At 38.0% G+C, this 12,171-nt stretch overlaps 1 long non-coding RNA gene across 2 annotated transcripts in view; it reads right to left on the bottom strand.

Annotated features, from left to right (window-relative positions):
• LOC108965787 overlaps positions 1 to 12,171 on the bottom strand; it is a 185,499-nt gene that overhangs the window by 51,491 nt on the left and 121,837 nt on the right. The gene's annotated exons all lie outside the window — the stretch shown is intronic.

The raw sequence follows: 12,171 nt of genomic DNA, 5'->3' as shown, positions 1-12,171 counted from the left end.
GGTGTCCACGSCAGTACAGAGGAGGAAGACGTGTGAATGCAAAATAAAAAAAGATTTAATTCAAATGCTAACTTATTTATTCTTTTAATGCAATTTGAGCAAATCTGCTTGTAAGTGATAAAAGCTGCAGTTTTGAGTAATTTTTGGAAAATATAGTCATAAACTAACTTTTGACACGTGTGGATGCTATAAATCCAACTAATAAAAATATGTATTTGCTTTRAAGTGAAGTCATTAATGCAAAATTGCAATACTTTATAATATAAATGGATTAGTTAATTGAAAAAATAGTTCTAGATAAGGTATACAAATGAAAAATATATAAAAATAATATGGCGCAATAAAAACAAGTGGAGCAAGCAGTGGTTAATGTAAAAATACGTACATACCATATACTAAGCTATTATATATGTATGTACAWACATACATATGTTTTACGGTAMTAGTGAATGTATGTAAATGCAAGCTTACATATGTACATTTTAAAAGACGTAATTATAMAGACACACATATAGTATGTGTTTATTCATTATTGCAAGAAGCGCATGCAGACGCTTCAGTTCCAAGAACGCTTCTTCGCTTGGAAATTCAGCAGCGAAAACAGCGAAACACGCAAATATTATACTTACTTATCATACATAATGCGGGAAATCTGAATTTGTTCGTGGCACGCAATGATTCCATTTTCATCATTTCTGTCATAAGATATGGACTTGCATAAATTCGCCCCTACTTTGCATACAAACAAGTGTTGCACGTAGAAGTTGGCGTGTGTGCGTTCGTGTGCTCTTGTGCTCTTGTGTTCGTATCGCTTTCGATCGTCGGCACAATGCGATCGCAGTGCGAGAAGCGTCTTTAATTACTCAAAGCTTCCGCCTGACTTGTTCACAGTAAGATTTCGCTTCCCCTCCCTCCGCTCAAAAACAAGGGACCTCGGGCGATAACAATCGCGCCCATTGCCCACAGTTGTTGCAAGCCTATGCTATGTACATACATACATACATACATACATACATACATAGTTACGTTGTCGAAAAAAAAAATTTGCATATTACTTATTATTTTAACTATACATACATACATACATACATACATACATACATATGTACATATGTTCATACAGTTGCGTTCGCATAATGGTGATGAATATGTAACAACGAGTTAATGCTCATTTTTGCATGCACTTTGACAGCATAACAAATGAGAACATATACATACACATCTACATTGTTTATATGTATGCATKTATATAAGCTGAGCTACGAGACTCCACGGGGCTATAAAGTTTCGCTTYGTCTGGTTAGGTTCTTCCCCCATCATATATATATGTAGCAATTTTAATGATTTGCCACCGAATTCGTAGCTAACGATGCAGATGTGTGTGTGTGTGCGTGTGGCGCTTTGAGCTTCGTCGCTATTGTCAAAATTATAAAGCTAATAATAAATGTTCCCAATTGTGTTGGCTATAAATAGCAGTAATATGAGCTGGGCTGGATGAGAGGGTGGTGGGTGTGCTCGTTTACAACCGCACTTCATGGTATTTGCCTATGTGTATTTCCATATCGACACTCTCACATGCATGTGCGGCAGTAGCAGTTTGCCGAAGTTTTATGGTAAATTTTAGCCAACCTGTGCATCGGAATTGSCGCTCAGATGCACTCATTTGYGATTGCGAGTCGCTTATCGCTCGGCTCACAGTCGTTGCCATCAAACGACCGCCAAGATGATGGCCCTAATTAAACGCGCACAGCGGGTCTACGGTTCCGATTCCAGCACAACTTCTCCGAATGCGCTTTGCTCATCCCCCATTGCCCGCCGGWTCCCCTCGCGACGACCGACTGWGGTGAATAATTCATGGAAACGAATGCGAAGCCATCATTTATGAGCGGCTACAAKTTGGCGCATATACTATTAAAATCTAATATATGGGGGTGTGCATAAGCAKACATATGTATGTACGTCTGKCTGTGTATATGTATATTTGCATGAATATGCATTGCATGCAGTCGCTGAGCGACCACTTACTCTAGCGAATATATTCGCGRAATTATCACCGTTACGCTCTTTCGTGCATATACTTTCATTATTGCAACGGTAACAAAGCTTTCATACATAAATATTCGTCAAGACCGCACACTTTGGATGTGTGCGCATGTGTCAGAGGCGTCTGCCGCCGTTCTTCGCTCTTGGCTGTTCGCTCACGTACATATTTAGCCAGGCGAAGAGATCAGTTCTAACCCAGTAAATACCGATGGATCAGCAGATGTTGATTACATTCGGCTTGAGTTGATATTCAATTTCGTAATGCTTGCACGTCCCATACGTTTCGGATCTTAGCCAATAAGACATAGTGTGTCACTACCTCGCATTTATTATATAATTATAATCACTCAATCAGAGCATACAAAATACCAAAATTTATAAATAAGTTTAGTTACATACATATTTTACTTGCCTTCCGTGGTTTAACTTCGTTTTACTAGCGTCGAAATGACGCACCTAATCGATCTTCCGAGGACTCATTAATATCGATAAATGGCTTGAATTTTTGTTCTCTTTACATATCGTCACATAAAATGTAAAACAACGTAACAACATTTTCGAAAATTTACAGTGGCGTGAATGAAACACGAAATAAAATGTAACAAGAGTGAAAAGAAGTTTTAATATTGGTTAAAACTGGTTCATATATGAGYGCAGAACCTGAAAATGTTCGACAAATTTAATATTGTGTATGAATTTGAAGTGGTGGAGCGTAATCAATAAGATACACAATTTCRACTTTTTTGATGATACGTTATTTTGCATTTCAGTTGAGGATATGCTATACTACTGCCATGCCACAAGTATATAACTCATAGCTAAGATTTCATTACTGGAACACTTTAATCGAAATTTTGAAGACCAGGAAGTTCTCATTTGTAAGACACAAAAGAGGTGAAGCAAATTTTTAGCAACTAAAGCAAAAACAGGAATAAGATTGTCATTACGTCGTGACTCTAATTCTTAGAAAGCAATAATCCGAGGGAAAGCGACATCCTTGTACTTACGAATTTTATGTTTGGAATGATTTTATACTTCCTGCGTGACTTGAGCTCTCCCACATCCCTCGTGAGAGTTTCTGTGTCATTGCTGTTTGCTTCTACGTATRGATGTGAGTACAGGGTTTGTCCGTAAAGTAATAGGACTGAGTTTCTTCCGCCTGGTGGCACCAGGCCTTTTTGRAGGGCCGGGGAGAGGTCGCTGGTCTTCACCATCTCAAGACAGAATGAGCAAATCCAAAGTGAAAACGATGTGGATTGTTTTTTTTTTTGATATCAAATCCACCATGAATTTGYTCCTCCTGAACAAACCGTCAAYGYCAGAAATCRCGTAGGCAGCGTTGTATTGGCGCAGAAGGAGCCTACTTCAAAAGTTTTTAAAGAATTGTAACGATTGGTACGATACATATTTAGAAATCGACTCAGTCCTATTACTTTTCGGACAAACCCTGTGRTAGCTTTATTTTGTGTTAAAACAAGTTCGCGTTTGAGCCCTAGCGCCTACGATTGTGCTTCCAAAGAACCTTGAATTTCAGGAGGAACAATTTAATTCATTATGAGTTCCCACGTTATGAATGAATAAATGGGCAATGACTTCTGAACTCTCTCCACACTCCTTCCTCCGGTGCCAGATAAAGTGCAGTAGGGGTTGCTGTAAAACCGCATAATTGCAAATCGATTATTCGAGCRCACAATATTGAATTTATAACGAAAGACAATACAGTTGCATTGCCATGAAATGTGGCCGCGTATGTGATCTACTCGAAATTATTTAGTGCCCCTATGTACTCAAACCTGTACATATGTAAGTACAAGCACGCATACCACTTCATGAGCGTATATTCCACGATATGAATGCGGTCAATAAAAAATCAAATCAATTTCAAATAACTTTTGCGTGTCCTTAATAAATAAATAGCAACAACAACATTAGACCCATTAATGCTTATTAGTCCGTGAAAGGAAGCATATTAAATTTAATGAGTTTTGTGAGAGAAAAAAACGACCAAGTGCAAACAATTATATCTCGGTGAGTGCAGGTGTTTACTTTGCAAGCAGAAACACATATCGACTGGTAAAAGCTTCGATTTTTACATTCCATATGCACACATGCAATACGTAACACTTGCACTACGAACATACATTTGTGCTACATACATGCATACACATATAACTCTGGTTAGTCCTTCTTTGATTATTGGCTTCACATGGCGGCACTATCGTCCTGGCAGCTACTCCTGGACATACTATTTCATGGGTCATACTTCATCCGAGTCATTMAATTTCGCATTTCTCCATGGATAGACTTCAGCTATTCTCATTCCAGAAAGGGTTCTAAGAAAACTAGATATACTTGAAAATATGCCACTTTCTAAATGCAAAAAAATATTCCTGTTCACCACAAAAAGTTTCTGAATTGTTTTTAATTACTTACTGCCTCTTAAATATAAGTACAATCACATGCGTAGGTATGTAAATTTCCACTCAGCCCATTTGAATGTATGCATTTAAAGGCTCATAATCGAAATTGTTGCTCCCAAAGTTGGAGAATACCAGAATTGCCACAGAAATGCTATGTTAATTAGTACCGACGCCRTTCGCGTTTGTCTCCTCACAAAGGCGTCGTGTTTTGCAGTCATAAGCAAAATAGCCGCGGCAAAGATGAATACAATTAAATTCGAATTTAATCGACACAAAATCGCCACAGCCTTTGCCGCCAACCAGAGATGATATATTCATACTTATTTGCACTCATTTGTATAAGACGACYCCCTAGGAAATCGGCGAGCTCGAAAATAAGCGGATTTAGAATAATCGTTTGCCTGAGTAACCGATAAGGAATACAAATCTATAAATTAGAGCAGACATTTTCTTTAACACTAACATTTATCATATATGTAGATATACCTGGAAATTATTAAATTATAGCGACCCCATAAATAAATATGAACAATTTAGACCAGTTTCCTTAGTCGAAGGTTTYAAGTAAGATTTGCAGGAATATTTAKTGTATCAAATACAGGAAGAAGTAATAAACTTAACATAACCATAACCTCGCAAATATGTTAAGAGCGTTCATAAATAATTTTTSCTTGGCCTTATTTTAAGAATTTCCTACGAGCCATAAGATTTACATATGCGCTAAGCTAAAGCAGTCTTATTCGACTGGAGACGCCACTCATGTGGCATGTAGTCTTCCTCAGCTTTCAGACAATTAGAGTTTTGCATGCCTTATAAAATTAATTATTAATTATTCTAGTGTTTTCAGAGAACACGAAATTCGCAAAAAACCACAGCGGCATTCATCAACGTCTTTAGGCTTTACACAGCGATTTAAGGTTTGGTGTTAAAAGTTGCAAGGGGATAACGAAGAACATTTTTGTATGAGTGAATATTTTCGTTCACACTCTTACATATTAGTGTGACTACAAGGTGTACGGAATCGAACATACAAAACCTTATTCACAGATCTTAGACCTGGTATATACAATTGGCCAGGTATTCATAGGAGAAAATCAGAGCAACGCGATTTCAGAGATTATTTTCATCACAAAATTCGCTTTCAATGATTTTTACGACAATTTTGGTGAAGTTTTCTTAAGTCTTGCTCCACGTCTTATATAAATGGCATGCTCGTAAAAAATGAAGTACCATAAAGAGCTGTGCTGGGATTGGGCTCAGAAGTGACCTTGAACTTGTTCATTGTGATCATGAAAGCCTTCRAGCCTAACCAAGCACTTGGCATTAGACAATGTTTCCAYGTTGTCATAGTATGCTAATATACTCGTATATCGTCACCAGAAATGCAAAATAACGTAACAACATTTTCGGAAATTTACAGTGGCATGAATGAAACACGAAATAAAWTGGAACACGAGTGAAAACAAATTCTAATATTGGTTAAAACTGGTTTATAAGTTTCTGAGCACAGATCCTGAAAATGTTGAACATATGTATGTAATTTGAAGTAATGAAGCGTAATCAATAATACACTCAATTTCGATTTTTTTGAWTATAAGTTATTTTGCATTTCAGGTGACGATATAAATTCCTTGAWTATGTTAATTGTGTCAAATAGTTTTGTTATTTAGTCAATCCTCAGCCACAGAAAAGTGAAATTGCAATTCACTTAAGGATCTCGATAGCATTTCAGTTTAATGTGAGTTTTGTAGATGAAATCTATTTGATCGCTCGACGGGGCTGATGTCGTGCTATTGGCGCGTTTAGTCGTTAGTAGGCTCCTGCCGCACTCGTTGTGAGCCGCTGCCCGAGGCTCGATGGCAAATGAAATCGAGTGTTTATTGTGTGAAGCGTGTCAAAAGCGCGTTTAGGAAACAAATGYTCTTCTTCCATTGTTAGGGGATGACCAAATGATCATGGAGATAAAAGAATGTGGCACTTATAGAACACCAAAAACCAATATTACGTTCAACGCAATTGCGCAGGCGCACTTTAGCCTGCACACATACACCCCCGTACACACACTTCAAGTGTGGGTCACTCGTGCCATTGACGCCTACACACTGAGCACGGCTGGCCGACCTTTTGTCTCACTTCATTTTATTGGACACACTACCACACACAAACAAATGTACGCTCGTGTGAGTCCATAAGTGCGTGTTGGAAAAATAAAACAGACTTTCATCTAAAATTTTGTGATAGACAATTATTGCATTTGAAAGGCTCTAGGACACCATAAATCACACTTGGCGCAGCGTCCAAACTGCAACTCATTGCAGCGGGCATGGCGAGCATCCGTGCGGCTGGAACGATCCGAGCTGGCAGAGCAATCTGCTGAACMACAGTAAAGCGCTCATAGTGCCTATTTTCTTTAGCGTTGATTAGTTGGCAGTGGACTGTCGGCCAATCGCATTGTGTTCGTCAGTTATTGTCCCCCACTTTTGTAGATGTTTTCGTCCTGGTATTGAGCTGTTTGCRTTGGGCAAAATTGCACCTGGATGTGGTGGCGTCGRGCAATTGACATAATTGTTTTATTTGAAGTGAATACGTTTTAGAAATGAAGTTGGCTGAAAACGAAATAGGGCGAATCATTCGTCACCATTTTTCCAGAAATTGAGAAATTTTTCAGTATATGATTCTATTATGCTTCATAATGGTTATACGCTTCGTCAGAGCTCGAACTCAAGCGATTTTAAACAAAAGGCTAKAAACTAAACAATCTGCTCTATAAATTAACGCGGCCAATGTGTTACTTACATATATATCTCTTATTATTATTATTTACACTCATGGTGCAGCGCTAAACTTTAATGTATCCAAATGTGCGGATTCTTATATTTTCTTACTTGGATTGCAGAATTATCCTTCTGTCATTTGTAAGGTATTCTTTATTCGAGTGACTAAAGTTTTCAAACTGTTTTCATTCAGTGAAATCATTCCGATGAAAAAGTTGTACTTACTGTCAATATATGTATGTAAGTATGTTAGGTATATAGTAGAGTATACAACAAGGCACATGTAACCTAGATATGTTCCACCGGTGCATACATAAAATCGGAATCATTTAGCCATGAGACATGAGTTGCCTACAAAATTAGCCATTTTCGTTACAACTAAACTAAGGGAAGAAAATATTTCTTATGAATTAGGAAGCGTGTACAAATACATACCCTCATACACAGTAATTTCAGAGCAAGTCTACTAGTTAGGAAAGTATTCGCAAATTACTTACTCTAATTATGGACCAGTTAAAGCTTATCTTGCACTTTAAAGCGACTGTAGCGTTATTGTTATAGAATTCCTCGTATTTATTCAAGCGAGTGCCAAACGAATGCTCAACTCCGTTAAAAATTTATTTGAGGCTTTTGACCGGTTTGGATTGAGAAGACAACAGATATATCTAATTTTCGTCGTACCTATTTGCGCTTGAACCATTAAGTTAGAAGATGGAAGCTGTATTTGGATAAGTTAAACAAATATAATGAAACCACAAAACTTTCGAAATAASTTGATTAAATTTGCAATAGAAAAGGAATGCAGCCGCTAAGTGAACTCCATTCRTGGGGTGGGGGGAATGAGTCTGGATAAAGAAGAGAAAAGAAACTCATAAATGTCGCCACGAACTTGACGAAATACTTAATTCGGAMCGCCATTAACACACCAAGAGTTGCGAGTAAGTTAAGTTATCACATTAACTCCATAATGAACGAATGGCTGAGTGCATTCACAGTCAACCGAAGCTGGCTGAGGCATGAATCAGGCCTATTATGAGGAATACAACAACAAAGATAGCGATTTGGAAGGAGTCTCATTGAAATGGGAAGGTGTGCTTGCAACAGTTTGGCATAATTAATTACAATACCGTTGGACTGTATATACTCCCTGTGTGTGTATGTATACAAGCACACACAGAAGCTTAACGGTAAGAGTGAAATTAGGTGTCATTAGTTCAGTAAAATGAAATAAAGAAGGCGCGTTTTTCAAGGGTTCCATTTGTTAAGAGAGCTGAACAGAATATAAAGACTCTAAAAATATGAAACTCTGTTAATCGGGTGCGACACAAAACTAAGATGTAGATGTAGCTCTTTATTTTAAATAGACTTTTTGAATTTTTTGGTGTTAAGGGCTGATTTGTTGATAGTGGATATGCGGATTTAAGTTGTCTAATTGGGACAGCTTCTTTTCGGAATCGAAATAGAAAGCAAAATTAGCTCAGTTTTACGAATAAAAAAACAAAAACGCTGTGGTATCACAGGTAGTATGTGTSTTCCCTCTGTCAACTCTGATCGCAACTCCTAATCTCAGTGACGAAATACTTAACTTGTGTGCACTTTCTAGTTTGCCGCTTGACTTATTGTATTCTCGATTTGATTAAAGTGTTGTTAGCTTTTGTTTTTATTTATCGCTATTTGGTGCAAAAACTTTTGCAGACAGAGGAAAGCATTCCACATTTTTTTCCACATATCAACTTCAGTAAAGTATTGTAAGCATGAATATATATTCAAATTTTCGTTTGTCACATGATTAACTATGTGGTCAAGGTTATATGAACATACATATGGACGCACAAATGGGAATAACAGGTCTGAGGAAAGAACGGTAACTGCGAGGAATGCTCGTACTATGAATAATTTGAAGGGTTGCTTACGAATTAGTCGCCTTTGCAGAAGCTTTCTTTGATCGACATAACTTTTATTTGACAGCGGACTTTGGCATTCCATCAGTAACAGAAACGAATGATATTTTCCACACAGAGTTGCCATGTTGCAGTGATTCTCTAATTATTTCTCGTTGAATTCTATTCAATCAMAATCAGAGTGTCACATGGCAGTCGGGTTCAAAACAAATCGTTGTGGTCCTTGCAACATTAATTGAAATTCACTTCCCATTGTGATTCAAATTATTGAAAGCTTAGCGCTCATGTTCCATTTTTGTATACTCTTGCAACCTGTTGCTCCAGAGTATAATAGTTTTGTTCACCTATACAGATAGAGAGTTATATATAGTATATATGTGACTTGGTCTACAAAAAGGGAGCTAACTAGTTTTCTGGGAAACAGCTGTTAAAAAAAAGCATCTCATCTTCCATCCGAATCAACTAAAAAGTGAAAATTGATTTTTTGACTCCTAAGCCCCCTTTCCGTAGACCAGGTCACATATATATAGAAATGTTCAGGATGACGAGAAAAGTTGAAATCCGTCTGTCTGTTCGTTCGTCCGTCCGTGCAAGCTGTAACTTGAGTAAAAATTGAGATACTTTAATGAAACTTGATATACGAGTTCCTACGTAGAAAAAAAAAAAAAAAATTACGAGTACTTTATCGGACCACTGCCACGCCCACCAATCGAAATTAACCGAAAACCTATAAAATGCCGTAACTAAGCACTAAATTAAGATAGAGAACTGTAACTTCGCACAGTAAGTAGCAAAGGGCACATGTGGGAAAAAAATTTGCAAAAGTGGGTGTGGCCCGCCTTCCTGTAATATATATATATCTTTTAAAGGTACAGAAACCAAATTTTGCCAGATCAAATATTATAAGATCTCCTCTCTGGTATGAAATGGGGATGAAATCTGGAGATAAMACCGATCATCTTGTTGACTTCTAATCGAAAATATCGGTTAATGTATGGGGTATACAATTAGAATTCAGATAGAATCCTTTTCTGGCAATATTATCTCTGTCTACCAAAAATGGGCTGAATCGGGTAAATATTCCCTGAGCCACGATATTCACAATACAAATATTTCCGAAGTTTCGGGTAACTTTACTCCATATGATTGGTGATTGTATGTAAGGTACCTTTATGAAACGCACAGAACATTTTTCTATTTTTGGCATGATAACAATTAATCAATATATAATATATATAAAATTGCTTGGATTACGATCCTCTGGTTGACATTTTACACCTTAAGGCATTATATGTTCGGTTGCACCTGAACTTAGCCCTTCCTTACTTGTTTTTTGTTATTGTCTTTATGCWACTGAGCAATCATACAGTCGCAATGGCTTCATGACCGAAAGGAATATTTTTTGACGAAAAGATGTCAATTCGCGTACTCTCCAATGCGACGACACTCAAATATTCTCCGCGCCGATTGACAAAAAAAATTAAATAAAATATATGTACGTGAATATTTGTACCGCTTCGTGAGCTCTCAAGTCGCGGCGGCATTGTGCYTGTTGCTCATGCGAGCGCTCATATTAGCGTAAACGCTTGATCCTGCCGCCAATGCTGCCGGCCGCCTATTTAAATGCAGACAACACACTTGCAAAAACTCGGCTATTGTTGCTAATAATGCCGCTACTGTTCGGACCAAACACGCACAYAGACTCGTTATTGTTGTTGCTGTTGTTGGTAATGTGGCGAACGAACGACGGCTTGTTGATGAAAGCGCGCAGAAATTGATGGATGTCCAAGAGCAGAGCAGCAGAACCGAAGACGATTATTGGAATGGAATCCGTTCCCACGACAGTCGGGTCTACGAAAACCGGAACGGACCCGGATTTTTATCCGGCCAAGGACTGTCAACTCGGCAGAATTCTGCCGTTACAACAACAACAACAACATTGGAATGGAATTGGAGCAAGGGGACAAGAGGCCAAAGAAAAGAGGAGTAGAAGAGGCAGGCGGAGTGCAGGAAAACGGGCTGACTGACGGCTTGCCGACAATGATTTTTTCATGCAGTCGTGTACGCTTTGAAGTCCACCGTGACCACATACAAGCCCATATGTGCGTATGAGTATGTGCATAGGTATGTGTATAAATGTGGGTAGATTTGTATTAAATCTCCAAGTGAACCAACTCGACGACATTTCTCTGGTCAAACAGCTTCACTTACCCAAGTTAGCCATCATATTTACATACTTACAGTGCCGACGGACGGCCAATATATGAAGGTACATATCGACGAACTATTAAGAATATCCTTATAGTGGTACAYAGACATACATACATATGTACATGTAAGTTTTCTCAGCAATAGAAATGATAGCAATCGTTTGCATTTTCTAATAGTTACTCAGAACTAGAACGCGATTAAGTGAATTGTCTAATTAGCGGATATTTGAGTTGGAGCTTCGCCTTGTTTGTTCCGCGGCGCGGGGACATACCTACAAACGCTATGAGTACCTAAACAGTGTGGACGCACATGCGAGGCATGTATATATGCGGATTGAAATTACACTGAAATCGCTCGTTATGTTGCCGAGCTACTTTGTCTTGCATTAAATATGAGCTACAAAGTGGTTGAAAGTTGCAGTTTTACACATCAGCGCAATTTTCCTCTTTGACAGCAATATCAATTTTCTATTTAGAATATGGCATGGCATTGCATAATCGTTGAAGGTTCGTGCGCTAAGTCGCCAGTTAGCGAGCCCATAGTCGTCTTGCACTGTCTAAGAGGAGAGAGAGTCTCAGCTATAAATTATAGAAAAATGAACGAACAACGAATTGATTATTGGGAAAAGAAGGCACTAAGAGTATGGGTCTTACAAACACTCACTCACATGTCACTATTATTTTCAAGATGGTTTCAGCGTTATTTGGCTTAATTTAAACCAAATCTTACAGTGCTATTAATATTCTCAATTGTTGCAATGGATTTCATGGCATGTAATATAGATATGGAARTAATTACAAATATGTTACAGTGATCCAAGCG

This window comes from Bactrocera latifrons, unplaced genomic scaffold (genome assembly GCF_001853355.1).
Source record: "Bactrocera latifrons isolate USDA-ARS-PBARC rearing strain unplaced genomic scaffold, ASM185335v1 scaffold_149, whole genome shotgun sequence".
Lineage (NCBI taxonomy): Eukaryota > Metazoa > Arthropoda > Insecta > Diptera > Tephritidae > Bactrocera > Bactrocera latifrons.
This window is presented reverse-complemented; position numbering and strand designations above follow the sequence as displayed.